Raw genomic sequence first — 23,836 nt, 5'->3', positions numbered from 1 at the left:
AATGCTAATTTCTAACTATGCCTACAGAGATAGGACATGTGAAGAAAGAAGAAAAAATGCACAGAAAGAAACAAAAGAAGTGCAGAAAGAAGCAACAGAAGTCCTCAAATACGAAGATAAGTGCAGGAAGAAGGATAACGTGCAGAAAGAACAAAAAGAAGAGCAGAAAGAAGCCTTGTTGCAAAATCATCCTGTACCCTCAACTTTTTCAGACGGATACTGGTGGTAACTGAGTCTGACTAACCAGTCCTAGAGCCAGTGCTATGTTAAAAGACACTTAGAATACAGTGAAAACACCTACATACACTAGGGAACATTATGCGTTGGGGTCCCCCTGTGATTAGCATGACCTCCTCTGTAAGCCCCTAGTATATAATAGGGCATGGGGATTAAAACTACCTCTTAAAACAGGCCACAGGGCGTTTTTGCACACGTTAACTCAGGCCCCGTCCCCTCCCTTCACCACTGTGTAAACACGCCTTGTGTCCGTTTTTAGTTGGGAGATTAAGTTCATTTGAATCCTGAGGGTCCCTAGGGTCCAACTAGCCCACTAGGTACCTCCAGTAAGTGCCACAGAGCTGCGTTGCAGAGAGGTGTAAAAAGTGGCACGGCCTGGACCACCTCTCTGCAATGCAGCTCAGTGGCGCTTACTGGAAGCACTTGGTGGGCTAGTTAGCCCCCAGGGGCCCTCAGTATTGAAGGGAAATTATATCCCCAATTTAAAACGTGCCATAGTGCGTGTTTGCACATGTCACCTCAGGCCCCGTCCCCTCCCTTCACCACTGTGTAAACGCGCCCTGTGGCTGTTCTAAGTTGAGAGATTAAGTCCCCTTGAATCCTAAGGGTCCCTAGGGTCAAACTAGACCACTAGGTACCTCCAGTAAGCGCCACAGAGCTGCGTTGCAGAGAGGTGTAAAAAGGGGCTTGGCCTCAGAACACCTGGCTGCAGCGCAGCTCCCTGGCGCATACTGGAGATGCCTGTTGGGGGCGCGTTTGCAGAGTGCTGCACGGAGGGGGCATGGCCTCCGGCACGATGCCAGTCTTTTATTTATTTTAGTTTTTTAAGAAGGGGGGCTGTTTGGTTCCCCTTCTTATTCTAATTTATTGGCCCTGATGACCCCATCCCCCAGGGCCAGTCTCCTAATTATATTTTTTTGACCCCAATCCCCAGGGCCGGCCACTGTTTTTTATTATTTTTAAAAAATATATATTTATAGACACACCTAGGACATGCTGGACAAACCGTACGTACCTATCACCATGACGATTTGCGTGATATTCATTAAAAGGCGACTATGCATGCAATGAATCCACGTGGAATGTATTTACACCACTAGTGAAGCTCTGACATGTCTGATGCCCTACCGTGCCTAATCCTGGTAGACACCCTTGTCGTTTATTTATACAAACATGGGTAGCTATTGACGGGCACATTTAATACACATGCACACCAAGCCATTCAAAGGGGATTCGACAAAAATTCGACCAAAACTATGCAAGAAACCCCCCTCACGGTTAATAAAACACACATCCACTGCCGGATGTGTAATACTTTTTGTTTTACTCTCTGGAAAGGGGACGAACATCACTTGAGAGTCACAGCGCGCTCCTGGCAGAGCCCAATGCTGTGTTACACCCACCATTGCCTGCTGAGTGCCACACACCTCTGTGTTGTATTCCACTAGCTAGTGCATATGCTATGACACTCTCTAGCCCATGTGCACTGTAACACCACCCCGTGAATATGTCATGCCACACTTGTCTTTGCACGGGTTATATTGCCCCATCTAACGTGCCTTTCTCGATGCCTATGTTATAACGCACAGTGCTATGCCATACATATTACAATCTGGGATCCATATCTTTGTCACAGTGCATATGCAACGTTACACTCCCCAGCACATTTTTTATATTACAACTTTAGAGACTAGTTAGGTTACACAACACTGCCCTGTGCATATTACACTCCAAGGCGCATATCGCATAGCACACGCTAGTGCCTGTGCTATCTCGCGCTCTCCAATGAATCTGTCATTGCGCACAATGTATTGCATATTATATTTCACGCCCGGTTCATCTTATATCACACTTTTTGGTGCATAGTTTATACCATACACTATATCTAGTTTTCATTTTCAATCGTGCTCTCAGGACTATGTTCTATATAACACTGTGTTCACCTACCCTTTTCACGGGCATTACATTTTGCGATAGGGGGTGGAGGGTCAGGGGGTGTTTCTGCCAAGTGAGCCCGGAGTCACAGTCACAAACGTCCTCTTCTTCCTGAATAAAAGTGAGATTATGCTGCATACTTGTTCATATTTTAAGTAGTTCGCACAGACACAATGTTTTAAAAACAATAACGTTCCTAATACCCGCCTTCTCTGAACAGTTAGCTTGCTGCCCCATCCCCTTCCTCCCTATCCTCTGTTGTGTGAATCCATGGACTAGCCTCCTCCCTCCTGCCATGCATGGTCTGATGTGCTGCCACTGCCCTCAATTTAGTATGATGTACCAGTCCACTCCTCCTGCCCTCCATTGCCCAATTCTATGCCCCATCATTGACCTCCTGCTTAAACTCTGTGCTTAGCTTGCTGCCCCTATTCTCCTTCCCCCTGCCCTCCGATGTCTTTGTGCATGCCCCTGCTCCATCCTTTTTGCCCACCATGTCCCATGGACCTGCCACTCCTATCTACTCTGAGTGTTCTGTTGAGCTGCCACTCCCCTCCCACCTGCCTAGCATTGTCAGATGACTGTAACCTGTCCCTGCCACCTCCACCCTGCCTGTCCACATGCCATGCCCCTATCCTCTTCCTCCTGTCCTACATGGTCCATTGTACTGCCACACCCTTCTGCCCTCCCTGGTCTGTTGTGCTGCAACTGCTCCTCCTGCCTGCCCCGTGTGGTCTGTTGTGAGGTCCCTTCCCCTGAACTTTCTTGTCTGTGCACAGGTCCTGACCCTCCCTTCTATCCTCTATCGTCCTTTGTGCATGCCCCTCCACCCTCCTTCTTGCCCATCATAGCCATTGTGCTGCCACTAACCCTCCCACTTGCCATGCATGGTCTTCTGTGCTGCCGTGGCCCCTCCCACCTTCCCTGTGTGGTCAGTTAGCTGCCCCTGACCCCCTCCCACCTTCCCTCCATGGTCTGTGTGTATGCCATCACAGTCTCACTGTTGCTCTTCATGGTGTGTCTTGCTTCTAGTGCCCATCCTGCCTGACCTCCATGGCTATCTTGCTGCTCCTGCCCTGCCCCCTTGCCCCCAGCCCTACTCCCTCCCTCCTGGCTTCTCTGTTCCATTGTAATGCCTCTGATCCGTCCCTCCTGCCCTTTATGGTCTGTTATGCTGCAGCTTTCTCTCCTGTCTGTCCATTATGGTCAGCTAGCTACCATTGCCTCTTGCCCCTCTGTTCTCTGTTGTCCATGTGCATGGTCCTGTCCCCTCCCTCTTGCTTTCTATGGATTGTTGTGCTGCACTCCCGTCCTGCATGCCCTGTGTGGTGTATTGTGCTGCTGCAAACCCCGATGCCTGCCCTGCAGGGTCAGTTTGGTGCACCTCTCCATGTCCCTCCTGTCCTCTGTTATCCAAGTCCATGTCCCTATCCCATTTCCTTCCATGATCCAATGTACCATACTTGCGAACATTTTGAACTTGGTAAGAGGGAGATTTTGAAAAAAAACTGGGGTATTGATTTTCCCCTTTGAGTTACATTGAAAAAGAGGATATTGTAGACAGGAGACAGATCAAATAAAGCCCATTTGAGCTTAAAAACATTGGACGTTTCCTGGCTGAATCGGGTCTGTTGGCATGTATGGTTGTACTACCATTGCCTCTTCCTTCTGCCCACAATGGTCTATTACATTGCCACAGCCTTGAAGGAGGGTAGATTTTGTATCACAGGGGGCCCCTGGCCCGTTCTGTCCACACCTGAAGTATGAGACCCTTGTCCTTGCCCTGCCAGCTGCATTTGTAGGCCGTATTAAATTGACCAGCGGGTCCTGTGTTGCTATATAATTATCCTGAGACATCCTTACCACTCAGCCAGCATAAAACCCCTGTGTAGGCCCTTCTGTTCAATATGTAGGCCTCTTTGTTAAATTGACCATAGCTCTGCAATTTTAGTGTATAGCAGTCTGAAGGCAGGTCTGCGAGGCCTTCTGATCCAAACTAGTAGCCCCCACCCTACCCGAGTGCTCCGTGCTCGGTATCAAAGTTCAACATCCCCCTGAAGCTGTCGACATACAGTAGGCTGCATCCTGGACTGGTACTTGCTTCCTGGGCAGGTTTCCCGCTTTTAAGGAAGTGGCAACCGCAGAGCGTCAAGTTAGGAGAACTGAGGAGATTTTATACATGAATATATTGAATTCCCGTACAATACCCATTATTTTCTGCTTGCTCTATGGAACTTACGATAAGCGATTGGCCTGAGAGACTGACCTTTTCACCCAGTCCATTGTCAGCATTAAGTGGGTAAATGACGAAATGTCTGGTAAAATCTGCAGACGAAGCTTTTGGGTAGCATACGTAGGTAGATGTAGCGTGCAAAGGAGCCCACAAAATGATATAAAAAGGGAGCACCCACAGATATCGACGGACTACCTCGCCGTCTGTATGTAGGTTAACAGGCAGTGCAGGTTTTCCCCAAGAGCTGGGAGCTCTTGTCTTCCTTTGCTTAAAATGTCTTGCTCTGCTTTGCTTGAAGTATCTTATTCTATTTTACCTATATGAAATGTCATGTTATGTTTAACCATTGTTCTCTTTACTTTTGCATTTAAAAGATTTTGTATTGTAATTGCAGGAATGCTTGCTCTAAGAGTAAACGTGAGTGTTCCTAGGTAACATTTTCCTTGGTGTAACTTGTTTCTCATGATGCATTTATAGATGTGTTTTCTCTCTCTCTCTGTCAGTACATTAATTGAGATACAGAGAATATTATGACAGCTGTATGATTATCTGGATTCTGTATTTTGTACTTTATGTCTCTATTCTGCGGTTTCTTTGAAGTTGCATCTTCTCATTAAACTGCCATTGTATTCTGCCTCCAATTCCATGTCTCATATGTCTGTTTTCTTCATTTTTGGAGCAAGCGTTCCTAGGCACCCCGGCTCAAATTAAGGTGCCCCTTTTGTCCCTGACTCACTCTCCTGCTCAGTTCTGTGGTGGCTCCCGGGGATCTGGGGACCGCCCCTAGCTTCCTTGACCCGTAATAGATCTTCCCTCCAACAGCCTCTCTTGCAAGTCCTGTATTGTTGGTTTGTTGCCCCTGCCCCCCTTTCCACTGCCCTCCATAGTCTGTTGTGCTTCCACGGCCCTTCCTGCCTGCTCAGTGTGGTTAAATTGTTGCCTTTGCACCCTCCTACCTGCCTTCAATTTTCAGAGTCCGTGCCCCTGGCCTCTGCCTCTCAACAGTATCCTAATGAACAACTAGATTGCTAACATTCTATATTTATTACAAAAGTGTGGAACGCCTGACATCATCTTGATGTAATCAAAACTGTAATAACTAGAGCATTTCCTTTATAAATTACATATATGAGAGGGTCTTATTGGCATCAAAATTATGGTTAGTGCTCTAAAAGACTAAAATAAGGACATATTTTCTGAGTTTTCAAATAGCGACAAAGCACTTTTAAATTATTTGTTATCTTTATGTTTTTTTATCCAGTTGACCACTTGATTAAATGTTGCACTTAGGGGAGAGGATGTGGTGTTACTTCCAGAACTGCAGACTTTGCAACTGGGGAACCAGGTTGAAGTTTCTGCTTCAGCTCGACATTCTGTGATTCTGGTCAAATCACTTAGTCTCCCCATGTCTACAACCAAAATGAATTTGTTCTTGTGTGATGTAACCAATGCTCATGTAAAGCACTCCAATACCTGACAAGTCTGCACTATATAACACTGCAAAAACACAAAATAATAAGTGTTTTGCACACTTCTGTCATTGGGCTATATTTGGGCTACATCTGGGTGATTTTGGGCTACATTTGGGCTCTTTTGTCTCCGGTGGCCATCTTGGGAGATTTATTTGTTATGAAGTTTCCTAATTTCCTCATGTACTGCAGTCTCCTCAGTAGGAAATGCTTTCAGTTTTTTACTTTGATTCCATCATGAAGGTATCCAGATATGTCACACATTTGCCATAAATTCTGAATGTTAGCACTCTAGTTGCTCATTAGATCACTGTAGTAAAACTACTGCACCATGGAAGTCTGCTCCTGGTATTAAAAGTGCATGTTTCAGTCTGCATGTCAGAATGTTTTAATGAAATAGAAGAGGATTTGAGAAGTCACTCAAAATGTGCCCTCATTTTCTTTCTTCAGCATTAATCATAATTTCTATGGCAAAATGAACCTCCTCATTGTGTTCCTTTTTAAATTAAATGTTTTAAGTGTTACCAGTTTATTCCAATCAAGATGGCTTCAGGTGTGCCATACTTTTGTCATAATGAAGACAGTAAGCGCTCTAGTTGTTTTTAAGAACATTCTGGGACATTCTGTCATTGGGCTATACTTGGGCTACATCTGGGTGATATTTGGGCTACATTTGGGCTCTTTTGTCTCTGGTGGCCATCTTGGGAGACTTATTTGTTATGAAGTTTCCTAATTTCCTTATTTACTGCAGTCTCCTCAGTAGGAAATACTTTCAGTTTTTTACTTTGATTCCATCAAGAAGGCATTCAGATGTGTCACACATTTGCCATAAATTCAGAATGTTAGCACTCTTTTTGCTCATTAGATCACTGTAGTAAAGCTACTGCTCACCAGGGAAAACTGCTGCTGGTATTGAAAGTGCATGTTTCAGTCTGCATGTCAGAATTATTTAATGAAATAGAAGAGGATTTGAGAAGTCACTCAAAATGTGCCCTAATTTTTCTTTCTGCAGCACTAATCATACTTTTTATGGAAAGATGAACCCCCTCATTTTGTTCCTTTTTAAATTAAATGTTTTAAGAGTTACCACTTTAATCCAAGCAAGATGGCTTCAGGTGTGCCATACGTTTATCATAAGTAGGACTGTTAGCGCTCTAGTAGTTCTTTGGAACACTCTGGGAAGCTGCAGTAGAACACAAAGGAATCAACTGACAGTCTCTGCCCTTGTTGGATGTACATGTTTTACTGAGAATGTCAGACTTCATTCTCACATGACTGAGAAAGATAATGTGAATTTACAGAAAATAAGCTCTCAGTTTAGCCTATAGATCACCTTCCAAACCTCTGTGGTAAAATCATGAGAAAATATTTTTCTCTCAATCATGATATCCCAGCAGAAGGCTTTTTCACATGGTGAAATCACCTTAGACCATACCACAATTCCTAAAATGAGTATGGTACCATCAACAAATGATGTATAATGTAACTAAAGTCTTAAAACCTTCTATTAACTGCAATGCTTTTTAATGAGGTGCTATCATGTATATTGGTCCCAAGATGGCTGCCAACACTTCTTGGATGAAGTGCTGACAGCCAATCAGATCTCAGGATGAGATGTGTGGTTAGGCTCCGCCCACATATATATATGCTTTTAAATGCTATTTTCTCAGGAAATACTGAACAGATTTACACCAGACCTGCAAAAGGCACTTCCTTGACCTTATGGCTACCTCTCTGCCAAATTTCAAGTAATTCTGTTCAGCCGTTCGGGCTGTAGCTGTGTCTAAAGGTCCTATGGAAAAATGCATGGGGAAAACGCGTTTTGGGACCCCCCTTTTTTCTCGGCCCCTGCTTGACGAATCCCCCCGAGACTTTCAGGGTAGGAGCGGAGCGTAGCGCCCCACCTATTTTGAAAATTTCGCGAGGATTCGTCGACCGGCGCCAAAGTTATTCCAAATAGAATGTTGCGGATTTCCTATGGAAACAGGGTCCTAACTATAACTACCTACTGGCGACCGCCAGTAGGTAATATATATATATATATATATATATATATATATATATATATATATATATATATATATATATATATATATATATATAAACTGCTTCCCACTCCAAACGAAGAGGTAGAGGCCACTCGGGGAATGATGCTCGGAAATCTTTATTCTATTCAGCTACGCATAATGCATTTCGGCCGTCATGGCCTTTCTCAAATGCCGCTGTGATCAAGGTGCAGCTCCTCCCCCACTTTTCAATACTCAGAGGTCACCCCCATTGGCGGAAGTCCATTGACCTGTGGTCACTGCTAGCAACTGCACTGTGGTTCTTGAAAATACTACAGTTCCCAAGATGCTGTTTTTCGGGTAATTGTTGCTTGGGGGGACTCTTGAAAATAAAGCCTCAGTAGGTGCTGGTAATTATAAGAAAAGCGTTTTGAGAGTTCATGAGCCCTTGACAGATTGAATTCATGATTCTCCTCGCGTCCCCTTCAATGTTCCAACCAAGTCTTGCAAGTGTCTGCCGGGCCGAGAGTCGCGGTTTCAGTAAACCTGACAACCTCGTTAAGTAACGATCCGCTGTACGCAGCAGCCCATGGCATGATTAGCAGTTCCTGGCGAGCCGGAGTGAAGTCAATACCTTGACAGCAAAGAATTCTGCCGTAGCAGACGGTGCCAGTGAAAACTTCAGCCTCTTTGTGGAACAGAGCCTCCAACGCGCCTCTGGCAGGCGCAACAACATAAACTGCTTCCCACTCCAAACGAAGAGGTAGAGGCCACTCGGGGAATGATGCTCGGAAATCAATATTCTATTCAGCTACGCATAATGCATTTCGGCCGTCATGGCCTTTCTCAAATGCCGCTGTGATCAAGGTGCAGCTCCTCCCCCACTTTTCAATACTCAGAGGTCACCCCCATTGGCGGAAGTCCATTGACCGGTGGTCACTGCTAGCAACTGCACTGTGGCTCTTGAAAATACTACAGTTCCCAAGATGCTGTTTTTCGGGTAAGTGTTGCTTGGGGGGACTCTTGAAAATAAAGCCTCAGTAGGTGCTGGTAATTATAAGAAAAGCGTTTTGAGAGTTCATGAGCCCTTGACAGATTGAATTCATGATTCTCCTCGCGTCCCCTTCAATGTTCCAACCAAGTCTTGCAAGTGTCTGCCGGGCAGAGAGTCGCGGTTTCAATAAACCTGACAACCTCGTTAAGTAACGATCCGCTGTACGCAGCAGCCCATGGCATGATTAGCAGTTCCTGGCGAGCCGGAGTGAAGTCAATACCTTGACAGCAAAGAATTCTGCCGTAGCAGACGGTGCCAGTGAAAACTTCAGCCTCTTTGTGGAACAGAGCCTCCAACGCGCCTCTGGCAGGCGCAACAACATAAACTGCTTCCCACTCCAAACGAAGAGGTAGAGGCCACTCGGGGAATGATGCTCGGAAATCTTTATTCTATTCAGCTACGCATAATGCATTTCGGCCGTCATGGCCTTTCTCAAATGCCGCTGTGATCAAGGTGCAGCTCCTCCCCCACTTTTCAATACTCAGAGGTCACCCCCATTGGCGGAAGTCCATTGACCGGTGGTCACTGCTAGCAACTGCACTGTGGTTCTTGAAAATACTACAGTTCCCAAGATGCTGTTTTTCGGGTAAGTGTTGCTTGGGGGGACTCTTGAAAATAAAGCCTCAGTAGGTGCTGGTAATTATATATATATATAGGATAGGTCAGAGTTTCCGTACGCAGAGCATTTGATGGTTTTGTTAATATCTGATTTCCCCCCTGTTAATTCCTATAGGAAGCTTCTGTTGCAGGTACTGAAGAAACGGCTGAACGGAATTACATTTAACTTGGCAAAAAGTTGGAACTTTACTCAGAAAGCCTGCTTTGTGTGATCGGGTGTAAATATGTTTATTCACTTTTAGAAAACATGCATTTAAAAAGATGCTTAAGGAGGTCAAGAAGCAGTTTTAAAAAGTTGACATAGCTGGACAGTTGGTTGCCAAATATGCTTTGATTTACTATTTTAAAGGAGACTAGTCAATCCTGATTAGCTGACCACAACATGAATAATATGTTGTGGCAGCCATTATAGGACTCTGGAACATGGTCCCTGCCTCCTGAAAATGAATCTAAAAAAACAAATAAGGGGGCTAGATGAGACCACCCTGGCATGTAGGGGTTCCAAAGGGATTCCCCTTCATTAGCTGGGCACAACATGGACAACAGGTTGTAAAAGTCATTACAGGACTTGGGGTAATGGTCCTCATTGAAATGTAATGTAGTAATGTAATAAGTGTCAGGTTTGGAGGGTCACAAAAGGAGCACATATAAATGGCGATAAATGATTTTAGCCACAACATAATCATTTGTTAGTGGTGTTATACCCATTTTATGAACTCTGGTGAGTCTCCAAGTGATTTTTCACCCTGTGAAAAACGTGGATCCCTGCTGGAATACAGTAAACAATGTTTAACTGAAAACAGTTTTCTTTCATGATTTTCTCATAGAGGTTGTCTGGGTGTTCTAGAAGCTAAAATGAGAGTGAGTACAAGTCCTATAAGTTGACACTATTGTTATGTTTCATACAGGTACCCCGATATAGGCTCAGGGAGTAACCAGACCTTTCACCTGTATTTCCCCTGCCATTACCTAGTTACGGTACTGCTTAAATGACGTGGGGTTTCCTCCAAAAACTAGCCTCGTTCATTATGCATGAGGATTGTTGGAATCTCAGCAGGACTACCATCTCCTGCATAATAGCTATGTATAAGGGTAATCCTTTCCGTCATCTTAGTCCAACATGACACAGCAAGGCAGATCCCCTGAGGATACCACTTTGGGTATGTCAACACCATATCTTTGCTGAGGCAGGGAGAGGAGAAAAAGGACGTCCATGCTGACAAACTGACGAGAGACGCTGAGGTTCCTGCACGCAGACACTCCAGCTCGCAGTGGTCTGACATCCCCCGCGGGGTGTCCAGCAAGAGACCAAGACAGGGTCCCACAGTCTCTCACTTCAGGTATTGGGGTTGGCTTTATCTTAGAGGAATTCTTAGCTCTACACCTACATACATGCTAGGTACACTTAGGTACATCCAGATAGGGTTGCATCGTAGGAGTACGCATTTTATTGTCATGTATTTTTATACCTGCCAGTGTTCCTTGTTTTAGCACTATGGTAGGAATCAACAATCCTTTTACTCTATTGGTGTTTACAATCATTTATATCTGTTTTGGTCTTATGGTTGTTTCAGCACACCTATCTTACATTAGAATGATGCTGGTTCAATAAATGCTTATTGAAAAACGACCCCACTGTTTATTCTGTGTATCTCTCTGAGACAAAGTGAGCATGAGTGACTGAACAAAAAGTACTGTACTGTTTCCACGATCTGTGATGGGACAGAGTTGTCATGTTCGATAGTTGCCAAGAACTATTCTCTCCTTGGTAAGAGGAGTTTGCAGTGGCACTGTGAGCTAGCTGGTATACAGGCAAACATACCCGTGGGGGTGTCTGTAATTTGTCTGGTCATCAATCCCGCAGTATATGTTGTCTAAACACACAGATCCTATATAGGTTTAAAAGAACTACACAACACTTTCTTCTTCAGCCATGTGAGAATAAAGTCTGATATTCAAAACATGTAATTCCAATAGCAACAACAGCCTGTCAGCTGATTCCACAGTGTTCAACTGTGTCTTCCAGCAGTGTTCTAATGAAAAACTAGAGTGCCAACTTTCTGTATTTATGGCAAACATGATGCACACCTAAAGCCATCATGGTAGACTCAAAGCTGTAAAACTTAAAGCATTTCCTTTAGAAAAAACAAAATAAGGGGATTCTTTTTATCGTAGAAATTACTGTTAGTCAAGGAAACACAACATGAGATTTTAGCATTATAAATATTTAGGTAAAAATAACTGAAATGCGAATAAACTGAACTACATATACCATAACTGCCCGTAGTAGAGAGACGGGTGCAGAATGTAAGAGTATGAAGTACTCTGTATGAAACATCTGGTTTACTGACAGAATATCGGTAACAGAAATACTGTGTGGATAGAATACTATGTCAAAAATATCAAAGACCAAAATATTGAGAAGGTAAGTGCAAATAGGTAAGTATAGATTTACTATTCTCAACACCACATCTATGTACCGTGACTATATACATATATCACCCAAGTACATATATGTGGAGTTATATATGCTAAAACTTTGCTTACATTTTTAAACTTACCTTCACAATATTTTTGACTCAATATTCATGACACGATTTTTAGTCCACACAATATTTTTTTCCTGATCTTTTGTCTAAACACCAAACATCTATTAGTATTATAATAACTATATCTATAAAGTCTTGCTCAGCTTCTAATCTTATCTTTGCTCTTATCCAGCGTCATGGTATTGGCTGTGACATTTTACAAAGGAGAGAAATGGCAAATAATATATAGAGAGCTGCCAAAGATCCACATAGATTGTTTAAGGTAAAGATTACCCCAATAGAGAAGACCAGCAGTCGGTAAAAAAGGAAGTCAAAGCTCTAAAGAAGAGGTTTAACATACACAATAACTACTGCCATGGTGTGCAGGTAATCAGAGCTCAACATTAATGCTAAAAGAGATATGTGATAAAGCGCTTGGTAGACTCACATGGTTAGTATGGAGCTCAGAACATTGCTCAGCCACAATTAGTTTATAGATACAAAGGGTAATGCACAAAAATGTGGTAAGTCTAAAACTGTAAAACTATTCCTACAAAAGTCTCCAGATTTGCCGCTTTTTTAATTCATATGCATTTCCAGTAGTACTCGTGGTTTATAGGTATATTTCTCGGAATTACATGCAACATATTCTCTGGCTCGCAGTTTGTGAATTTATCACTCTGCATAGCACACTGTGGAAACTAAGCCCAATATATAAGCTTACATTTTTTTCTTCTGAGAGAAAACATTTTTTTTCCATGGAAAAACCCCTTTCTCTACATCTCCAAGATTGGAGGTGACCCCTTCACTTTTGCTATCTTGAAAGGGGAATATTTCGATCCCATTTCTAGATTAAATCTCTAGACATTTCCAGGATGGGAAAAGGATTGGATTGGAGGGCATTCACAAACGTACAAGGCTAACCAGACATTTTCCATCCACTTTCTACCTCTTACCTGGGAATTACTACTGCATTGGTGTCAGAGAAATTTGGAGCTATAAACCCTTTAATGTCTGCCAGGACTGTTTTGTGAATTCCTTGCAGGTGCAAATAAATAAATAGTATTTGTGGTGTTTGTAATTGGGGCCAGCTTACTGAAATATTTCTGTATATAGAACATACATGTAGAAGCATGCACACAACTTTTGTAATGTTATACAAGGTGCCTTAAAATAATACACACTGGGTGAGAAACACATAGCTTAGAAGCAAGCCCCACAAATCATAAGAATGTAAGAGCTCAAAATACAACCACAAAAGGCTAGGAGCAAGTGAGAAATATTGGTAAACATTAAAGAAGGGGAAACGTTGTGTAGAGTTCTTTCAGTAGTGGAATGTAGGACTTGTTGCTAGGTTAGAATGTTGATCTTTGAAGGGAGTATTAGTACTGTAAAGCTGGAAGAGTAAGCTGGAGGTGCATGTTCTACTTGCTACAAATAAAGATCATCATCACTTATCCTGTGTTGGAGTGGATCTTTACATTGGCGACGATGGACTAAATCTGCGCAGGGGGCAGACAGCAAGTACCTCCACCCCTGGATTAATCAAATTTCATATGAAGAAGAACCCACTGCTTCAAGAGCTGTATTTCCTTGGATATGTTATCAAGATACTAAGTTTGGGTATGTACTTTGTATCTTGTTTGAATTCAAGCTTGCTTCCTACTTCTACGACTTTCCAGCATTCAGAGATCTGTCGCTTTATCAACTGAACCCCCACTTACTTAACAGTGACTATCTATATATACTGCCTTGTGTGGAGGAGGAAAAATAATTTTGCTTCAAGTGTGGGTGCAACACAAGGTGAATTGGACCCGTTCCCACTCGTTGAATGATTTCAATGTCGAGTGCACATCGCGGTTCCTGATTCGTGTGTGTGTGCAACGCAGCGTGAGTTAGGCTCGTGTTACGTTTGCTGATATTGGACTGCTGTTCCTACACCACTGGTTGCCTAAAATGGAAATTCACTCCTCTTGGCCACACTTGTTAGTTGGTTAGCATGGAGCACGAATAGTAATACCGTGTGCGTGCAACGCATGAAGTTAACGGCACTTGCTAAGCAATAGAGATTAAGTGCACATTTTCATCTCCGCCTCGTGTGTGTGTACAGCACGAGGAATTGGACTAGACTTCTTATTTTGTGGGGTGTGGATTTCCAACTACCATATCAAGAGCATCGATAAATTGCAACCAACTGATTTCCACTAACCGCTCGTAAATCACCGCGGCATCTTTTGATTTTTCACCCGAGTTCCTGTCTGTGCGCAAGATCCATGCGTGCGGAAGAACGTAAGGAAGTTGCTTGTTTCCTGGTTTTCTGTGCCCAACCACCCTCGAAAAATGACGCACGTCACACACAACACGTACGGCGGCCATTTTAGAAGGTTGGGAAAGCGTCCAACCAACATTTTACTTTCTGAAACCAGTTTAGTGATTTCTTTCGTCGTGTTCTTCACTCCACAGGAAAAAAAGGCTCATCGAAATTCTGCAGTGACAGAACTGTCAAGCTATATAGACAGTAATTTATTGTTCTAACCGTTATTTATATTTATTAATTATTTCTTCCACAGGTAAAAGTTGGTTGTACTGTGTCTTACGAATTTATTAGGGGTACTCACATCCTATCCTTCATGGCAGACCAAGGGTTAGCAGCTCCTCCTTCCTTTCTTCCCACTCCTGGGGATCCTCCCATTCTTTGGAAAGAATGGAAAAAATAGTTTCTAACATATATTCTGGCAACAGGTGCAGACAAGTATGGCCCAGTACGCAAGCAAGCCATTTTGCTTCATCACCTAGGTGTAGAAGGGCGGCGTTTGTATGAAGATCTGCCGGAGATTTCCCTAGGAATGGGTGATGGTCAACCAACTAATGTTTATGAAATGAGTATGCAGATGCTAGAAGTGAGGTTTGTCGCTAAAATTAATGTTGTGCTAGAAAGACACAAATTTTTTTGTCGTACACAAAACCAGATGAGGACATAGCAACTTATGTGGGTGCTCTGAGGGGACTTTCCCTAACTTGTCGCTTCGAAAGATTGGCAGATTCACTTATACGTGACCAAATTGTAAGATGTACAAATAATAAAAGGGTACGCGAAAAACTCCTTATCAAAGATTGCACGTTAGAAGAAGCGATACAAATAGCGAAGGGGCTTGAGCATACAGATCTTTGGATAAGAGAGATCGAGAAGTGTAGTAGCTCGGTAGTACCAAAGGAGATAATACCAAAAGATTTAAATTCTAAGGGATCAGAGATACATGCGTGCGTTGATTAAACTAAAACTGTGAAAAGTTTAGGGAAAACAGAATCTAGACCTACAATTAAACCTGTAGACACTTTCCGTGCAAATAAGGTAATACCTGTGACCACACGTTCAAGAAATATGATGCCAGCGACCTTTATACGTAATTTTAAATGTTATCGATGTGGTGATCCTGGCCATATAGCTTCAAGCACCAAGTGCATGGCCAGAAATACTATTTGTAGAGCGTGTGAAAAAAGGGGACATTTTGCTAAAGTATGCAATGCCAAAACCCAATATGTACAAGAGATTGACGATACCTGTGAAAGCGTTCAGGAGCTAATGCTGTGTGTGGATGGCTTATCTCTTCCTAATAAGGGAAGTTGTAGTGTCGTCAATGATGTTGATATTCCCTTGGAAAGCACTGATAAATTGGAAAAGCCTCACTCTATTATTGGCTTAGACATGAACAATGTGAAAATGTTGATTGACTCTGGAAGCCTATATACACTGTTGTCCAAAGATATGTATCTCGAAGTGTGGGGAGAAAAGAGTAGAGTAGAAGACTGGAATATTCCCGACATTAAGGCTGTAGGTTATGGGGGTAGGACAATAGAGATTTTGGGCTTCAAGTGGATGTTAATAAGTTTTGCAAAAGAAAAAATTTATGAGCGAGTATACTTAACGAAACAAGGTTCTAATTTGCTTGGTTGGCGTCATCAGAAGGATCTGGGGATTATGTTAAATCCAAATGCTAGTGAACCAGTTAAATCCACCTTTGTTCACAACGTTGATAATTATGAAATTAATGTAATGGAAAGATTCTCCAATGTCTTCACTGACAAGTTAGGAAAACTAGTGAATTTTTCTCACAAGATCATTTTAAAGAAAAACGCCGTACCGATTGTTCATAAAGTAAAGAATGTTCCTCACTTGATGAGAGGGCCCCTCCAAGATGAATTGAACAAGTTGTTAGATCAAGGGATTATTGAACCCATTGAGGCTTCGGAATGGTTGGCGCCCATTGTGGTCGCCCCCAAGGATGGGAATAAAATTTGTTTGTGTGTGGACTTGCGCGATTTGAATCGTAATATATGGGTAGATAGACAACCGCTACCTAACATTTCTGAGATGTTGACTGCCATGGGAGGTGGGGCTGTCTTCAGTGTGATAGATATGTCATCAGCTTACCACCAAATTGATCTTTGCGAGGAATCAAGGCATCTCACTTCATTTGTAACGCCGTTGGGGGCCTTTCGTTATTGCAGGATGCCATTTGGTTTGCCATCTGCTTCAGCGGTGTTCCAAAGGGTTATGCAGCAAGTGTTTTCTGGGTTAGACAATGTTTTGTTCTTTCAAGACGACGTGCTGGTCGTAGGGAAAAGTGATGAGCATCATGACAAGGTGATGGATGAAGTTTTGAAACGAATGGAAAAACATGGGCTTACAATTAAGAAGGAAAATAGTCAACTAAGGAAGAATTCCGTAACATATTTAGGTCATGAGATATCCGAAGCAGGGATCAGGCCGAAGAAAAGTATTGTGTTAGCCATTAGTGATGCCCCCATTCCACTTAATAAGGAACAATTGAAATCCTTCCTGGGACTGGCAGAATACTGCTCCAAGTTTGTGAACGGGTTCACAGAGATAGTAGAACCTCTGAGACTGTTAATGAAGAATGGTGTTGTGTTTGATTGGAACAAAAGGTGTGACAAGGCTTTTAAGTCTATAAAATGTGGTATACTCCATGCTCCTACTCTTGGACACTTCAATGTAAATGCAAAAACATTTATTACTACAGATGCTAGTGCCGTTGGCATTGGAGCTGTTCTAACTCAAGTGTACAATGATGAAGAAAGAGTTATCGGATTTGCATCCAGAAGGCTGCAAGGTGCGGAAGCATCATATTCTGTGATAGAGACAGAAGCTTTAGCTTGTTGTTGGGGTATTAAGCATTTCCGCTACTTTGTTTGGGGGTTACCTTTCAAGGTTCGTACTGATCACAAGCCTTTAATACACTTGTTTAAAGGAGGTAGAGGCTTAGAAGGTAATGTCACACCAAGGATTTCTAGGTGGATTCTGTCAGTAATGGAATACAATTTTGAAATGGAATACATGAAGGGCTTGAGAAATGTCATAGCTGATTGCTTGTCCAGAATGCCAGCAGATGTTGTTGATGCAGATTTGGAGGATAGTGTAGAAGTAATTAAGTGTAATGATGAGCAGGAGTTTGATAAAGAAGAATGGGAGTCTGGTTTGTTGAACGATGTGGTATTACAAGAAGTTATGGATTGTGTATCGGCAGGGTGGAAAGACAGTCATATACAAGATATTCGTTTCAAAGGTTATTGGAATGTTGAAGCGGAATTGAGTGTAAGCGAAGGAAAGTTATGGAGAAGAAACCAATTAGTACCACCGATTAGTCTCAGGGGTAAGATTGTGAACATAGCTCACGAGGGACACTTGGGCAGGAACATGACTAAGAGACGTGTTCGGCAGTCATTTTGGTGGCCGGGTATGGACAATGAGATAAAAAATGTTGTCAAGGATTGTTATGCGTGTGCAAGAAGTGACAAGACGAAAGTCATAAGGCAACCGCCACTAGCGTGTCCAGGGTTTCCTATGCGTCCGTGGGAGAGGGTAGCGATTGACTTTTTAGGCCCCATTTTCAAACTTGGTTCACGTAGAAAATTCTTGATGGTCCTGGTGGACTAGCACTCGAAATGGTTTGTTGTGGAAAGCACCGATTGTATTGAAACTGAGAAGGTGATTGGATTTATGAAAATAATATTTATGAATGAAGGAATTCCCAAGACACTTGTGTCAGATAATGGGGTTTAGCTAGTTTCCAAAAGAATGCAAGAGTTTCTCTGCGGAATGGGGATCAATCATGAGAGGGTTGCATTATTCAGGCCTCAGGCCAATGGGTTGGTAGAAAGAATTAATCGTTTGATAATGGATAATATCCATCTCTCTATTTCTAATGGTTTATCGTGGTCAGAAGAACTTAAGAAATTGGTGTGGTCGTATAGGGTGACACCACATTCAGTGACGGGGGTGTCACCTTTTGTCTCTCTTAAGGGACGGGAACCAGGTATGAAAGAAGTCCCAGGTTGGCTTAAGAACAAAGAATGTGTGGTGGGTTGATCGTGAGGCGGTGAAGAATGATGTGACAGAACAACAACATGCTGTCGCAAGGTATTACAATATCAAGAAAGCTGTCAAGAATCATGATTTGAAAGTTGGAGATTGGGTGGTCATAAAACGAGGGGGAGTTGTCATTAAAGGTGAAAGTAAATTTTCGCAACCGATACAAATCAAAATGGTGAAGAGAGACATTCTCATTATGATTGATGGTTCTGCTTGGAGCGCTGGTAATGTTTCTAAATGTAATGCTCCAGATCGGAATGTGGGGGATTAATGTTACTTCTGTTGTGTTCGTATTTGACTTATAATAGAATGCTCATAATCTCTTATTGTATGTTCTTCCTATTTTCTATTTATTTATAAAATATGTAAGGAGGAAGATGTGTAGAGTTCTTTCAGTAGTGGAATGTAGGACTTGTTGCTAGGTTAGAATGTTGATCTTTGAAGGGAGTGTTAGTACTGTAAAGCTGGAAGAGTAAGCTGGAGGTGCATGTTCTACTTGCTACAAATAAAGATCATCATCACTTATCCTGTGTTGGGGTGGATCTTTACACGTATACTATCAGTAATATAGAAAACCAAAGCTAACATGCTGGGAAAAATGTTAAGAACACAGGGAAAGGAAATGAGCTTATTAGAAAACTAGGTTGGAAGGACTTACGGATAGAAAATCATGAACTGACATAACACAGCTCAATGAAAGCATCAGGAATTTAGGATGGGGATGCAGTGATAACACATCTAATTCAGTAAACAAAGAAACACTAAAAAGTGCCCTGGCTCAAGGAGTTGCTGAAGCATGTAGAATTATGAATTACAGCAATGCAGAGCTAAGCATGATCATATATATCAGGAGTAATCACTCGCGCACGCAAGCCACAAATGTGCTGATTCCTCCACCTATCAGCAGCGAATGAGGAAAATTTCCTAGGAACAAGGGCTTCTAGGAAATGTAGTCTTTGAAAAAAAACTCCGTGACTGTCACACAGAACGTCATTGATCTGGAATATTATTCAAGACCATAATATGTTTCAAGCGCATGTAAATTAAGATAAGGACAAATCAAGAAGGCTGGGCCAATAGAAAATATAGTATTTGTAAGGAATTACAACTTGGCTGTCCTAAAGATCAACATGTCCTCAACATTTTTCAAAAGCCTTCAACCAGTATTCTCATCTGTCCGAAAGATAGAGGGGCATATTATCAAGAACGGCGTTAAAATTATCGCTGATTTAGCAGCAGGAAACTGCTGCTAAAGCGGCGATAATGGGCTTGATAATATGCCCTTGAGAATTCCCATAGAAGCCCATGTTCTGGTGTCAACATGGGCTTCTATTGGAATTCTCAAGGGCATATTATCAAGCCCATTATCGCCGCTTTAGCAGCAGTTTCCTGCCGCTAAAGCGGCTATAACTTTAACGCCGTTCTTGATAATATGCCCCAGAGAGCCTAGACGGACATTGGAAAGTCCCCTGGCCATGACCCTTCTTGGCAGGCTCAAGAGTGCAGGTGGAAAATTGTGACATCCAGTAATATGGAGCAGACTGCTCCTGAAGTCTACATTCAAGTCAGTGACCCTTCTGATGGACCCTTAACCCAACTACTAAGGATTTACAACCATCTCAGCAAATCAAGGCAGGTGTACTGGAAACTGCCATGTATACACCCCAATCCAACTCTAACCATCATATCACTTCACACACCTGTAGCCTAGTCGCTTTTACGTTCCTTATAGTGTATTACAAACCGTCAAATATAAACATACAAGTAACACATGCATTTTTAGCCCAAAGTAGAAACTATTGATTTTATTCAAACTTTGCATATTTTTACCAGTATGGCTTTATCATCCAAGTTCAAGAAAACAGTGTTCAAACTAAGGTCGCTTAGCAACATAAAAGACCCAGGGCTGAGTTGTGATCAACAGCGTTTGGTTTGTATTGTGGCATAGTCAGCTCCGGGACTGATTGGAAGGTGTGCATGGCCCAACACTGTGAGATGTGTCTCAACTGTTTTTAGGGGGAGGCATATACCCTGCGCACTGACAGACATTCATGCCTGCTTGTAGCTCCCTTTGTGCATTATGAAGTTGCGTACTTACTAAATTAATTTTGTTTTTCAGAAGAACCACAACCTTCGACTACATCAATTACAAGTCCAAGATACAGGCGGAGGTGTGAAAAGAAATTCCACAATTTTTTTACTGAAATTCTAGCACCACTGTGCCCACAGAAGCCTCCTAGAAGTAGTGAGAAGAATCACCATGAAAAACAAGGGAAGAAGAAATACAAAAAATTAAAAGAAAATGATGCTGCAAAGATTACAAGAAATTAAAACATTCTAATCAGTTATAAAATGTATTTCACTCATTGAAGGTTACAGAACTGTGGTGAACTAACATTTATCAATTGTGCAGTCGACTTTGATTGATTATTTATTTATTTATGACTGTATTCAATTATTTTGTTTTATGCACTAGCCCTGAATTCTAATTGAGTATATGAAGCATAAAATATGAAATGCTCGTACCATATAAAGACATGGCCTTAATAATGGTTATAGCCTACAGTGAGAGTCATGAATATGTAGATTGAAGCGGTACAAGGTCATCAGGCCCGATTCACAGAACAAACTTAAGACAAAATCCTAAACTTACTACCATTTCCTCATTTTGGAATTCACAGAAGGCACTTACTCATTTTGGTTTTCACAGAAGGCACTTACTCACTGATGAGTAAATACCTTCTGTGAATACCAAAATGAGTAAGTGTACTTACTCATTTTGGTATTCATAGAAGGCACTTACTCATCAATGAGTAAGTGCCTTCTGTGAATACCAAAATGAGTAAGGGCCTTCTGCGAATACCAAAATGGTAGTAAATTTAGGATTTTGTCTTAAGTTAGTTCTGTGAATCGGGCCCATAGTATATGAATACGAAGTAAGATACACAGCTCTACTTCACACACTGTTTGTTCACCTGCATCTCACTTCATTAAAGATATATTTTAAATTTAAATCACAAGCGATTCTAATCCTAAATCAAAAGACCAGCCTGGACCAGGAGAAAACACATAAAGTGCAGGTAGAACCAATTCATAACAAAGCAATAAAACAAGTGAGACATCACAGTTTGTTGACTAATTCAACATGATTTTTTCTGCAGGGATATGAACAGGACCTGTATCAGGATTTAGTGCGAGGGGTAAATAATAAAATGAGCTAAACAGTCAACAAATACAATAAAAGTAAAAGAACTGGCAAAGGCATTAGGACTTGTATTGGTTGCCAGGTTTTTGACTTTGTTAATGTTGTTTTGATTTTGCCATGGTGTCCATAAAACATGGTTGTGGGAGCGGTTTGGCCCTTGACAATTTTAAACCCCCTCAAAAACTCCATAAAAACAGAAATACCTTTTTGGGCTCAAAAAGCACGCATAGCCATAGTAGTCCATGGCGCCAAAGGGAACTATTTTGTGCACAGATATGCTCCTTGTGAAAGAGCAGGATGTCGTCACACACAGTGAAATTAGTCAATGGCTGAAGTGGGCTCACCCATTCCTCTTTCCGTGTACTGTATTGGGTGGAAGAAAAATGGGAATGACACATTTGCATCAATGGTAGAAGAGGGCCATCTGAAAGCTCCTATAAGTATATTATAATTTTACAAAAATCAAAAGATCTTGGTTTATGCTAGGCATAAAAATGCTTGAACTTCACACCACAGTTTTAGAAACTCGAATCAAACTCTTTACAAGATAAAAACTAACGCACTATGATTAGCAGAAGAGCACAGTTTAATACCAACTTCACGAGAGTAATTGTACAGAGTACAGACAAATGCAGATCACTATTCAGAAATGCAATTCACAATTGAAAATTATGGTACAAAATTCAGAGATCTGTCTGCCAATTAGCAAATACACTGCAGCATTTTACTTTCAAAACAAGGCCAAGCTTTGGAATAAATTTCCGGACATAGGAATATCCTATTAAACCGGAAAAAATTGGGGAATGTTAATTTTATTAGCTTTCTATAAATGTGAAAAAAATTAAGAGGCATTATCATGTCAACACATGACATGCTAATTGCCTTTTCCATCAATCTGTAGCTTGACTTGACCTTATTCTTGTAACCTGTGCTCTCCTACCTTCTCCAACTTCCCACCTGTCTCACTCTCCCAGCCAGCTCTGGGCTATATAATCGTTTGAGGAGTAGAAACCAGGCATTCAGGCAGAACTTCCTAAAACAATAAATTATAGTGTGAGAGGGGATACCTGTTTACTGGGACACCCATTACATATAACTAGGCATTTTTTGGCATCTAAATCCATTACAAAGCATTGCCCCAACTCTTAGATCTCTTGTAGTGCTGCTATTTCACTATTGCAGTTCTGTCTGGCAGGCACAGCTTGTGAAGGTGGAAAGGAGCGTTAAGAGTATTCAGAAAATTAACATTTTTCTCTCGAGTCCTGGCATTAAAGTGCGCTGGAAGCGGTGCTGCCTTGGCAGCTAGGAAAAAGAATTAAGAAAAAAAACTTTTCTCTTGAGCCCTGGCTCTGATGTGCACTGCTTAATGTACGGATGGCTACATTTTGCACAGGAAAAATACAGTTACTCACAGTAAGTGCGGGCATTGGCTGAAGTGGGCTGACCCATTTCCCTTATGCTGTTGCGGTGGGCAGAAACAAATCTTGAATGACACTACATACAACCAATGGACGGAGAGGGATGACTGAAAGCCCCTGTACATATGTATACATATATATGTATTTTTTCAGATTTATTTTTTGTAAAAACAAAAAGTCTTTGCTAAGGCCAGGCCTAAAAATGTAGTTGGGATTCAATAAATAAATTGACACCAAAATAAAAAAAATCCAGTCAGTAGAACCGGACATATGAAATTACAATGTCTTAAAAAGAACCCTCCAAAAAGCACAAGGTGTCAACTGTGGTTATTTGGCTGGACCGGGACAAAATCATAAGTTTGTACCTACCAAGATGGAGCACAAGCCGGGTAAAGGACTGAGTGTGATCCTCTGGAAAGTGTACCTGGTTGTACTTGGGCTGAGATGCAAGGTCATGTGTCTCAATGAGTCGGTTCCGATGTGGCCTCCGATCTGGAGCTGAGAGTTGCTGCAATGTGAGTTCTTGTGTCAAGCTGCATCATGCTGTGCCGGTCCTGATAAGCCTGCCAATCAGGAACCGAGAGATGCTGTAATGCGAGGTTCTGTGTCGAGTTGCATTGCGCTGCTTCATTTTTGAGGAAATCCTCAGTTGGACAAGGAGGAGTACACTCTGGTGCTAGTCAGGTATCCAGGACCTGGGGGGCATCACACCCTCCTCAACCAACAACCCGATTTCTCACTG

The 23,836-nt window shown here is 42.1% G+C and overlaps 1 long non-coding RNA gene across 2 annotated transcripts in view; it reads left to right on the top strand.

The window, feature by feature from the left end:
- The window catches only part of LOC146789253 (uncharacterized), a 270,879-nt gene extending 249,761 nt beyond the window's left edge, over positions 1 to 21,118 (top strand). For both annotated transcript variants that reach the window (XR_014969773.1, XR_014969774.1), the window contains exon 3: positions 20,591 to 21,118. This is a non-coding gene — a long non-coding RNA (uncharacterized LOC146789253). The remainder of the gene's footprint in view (positions 1 to 20,590) is intronic.
- Positions 21,119 to 23,836: the final 2,718 nt, after the last annotated feature.

The sequence above is a fragment of the Triturus cristatus genome, chromosome 10 (assembly GCF_964204655.1).
Source record: "Triturus cristatus chromosome 10, aTriCri1.1, whole genome shotgun sequence".
NCBI lineage: Eukaryota > Metazoa > Chordata > Amphibia > Caudata > Salamandridae > Triturus > Triturus cristatus.
This window is presented reverse-complemented; position numbering and strand designations above follow the sequence as displayed.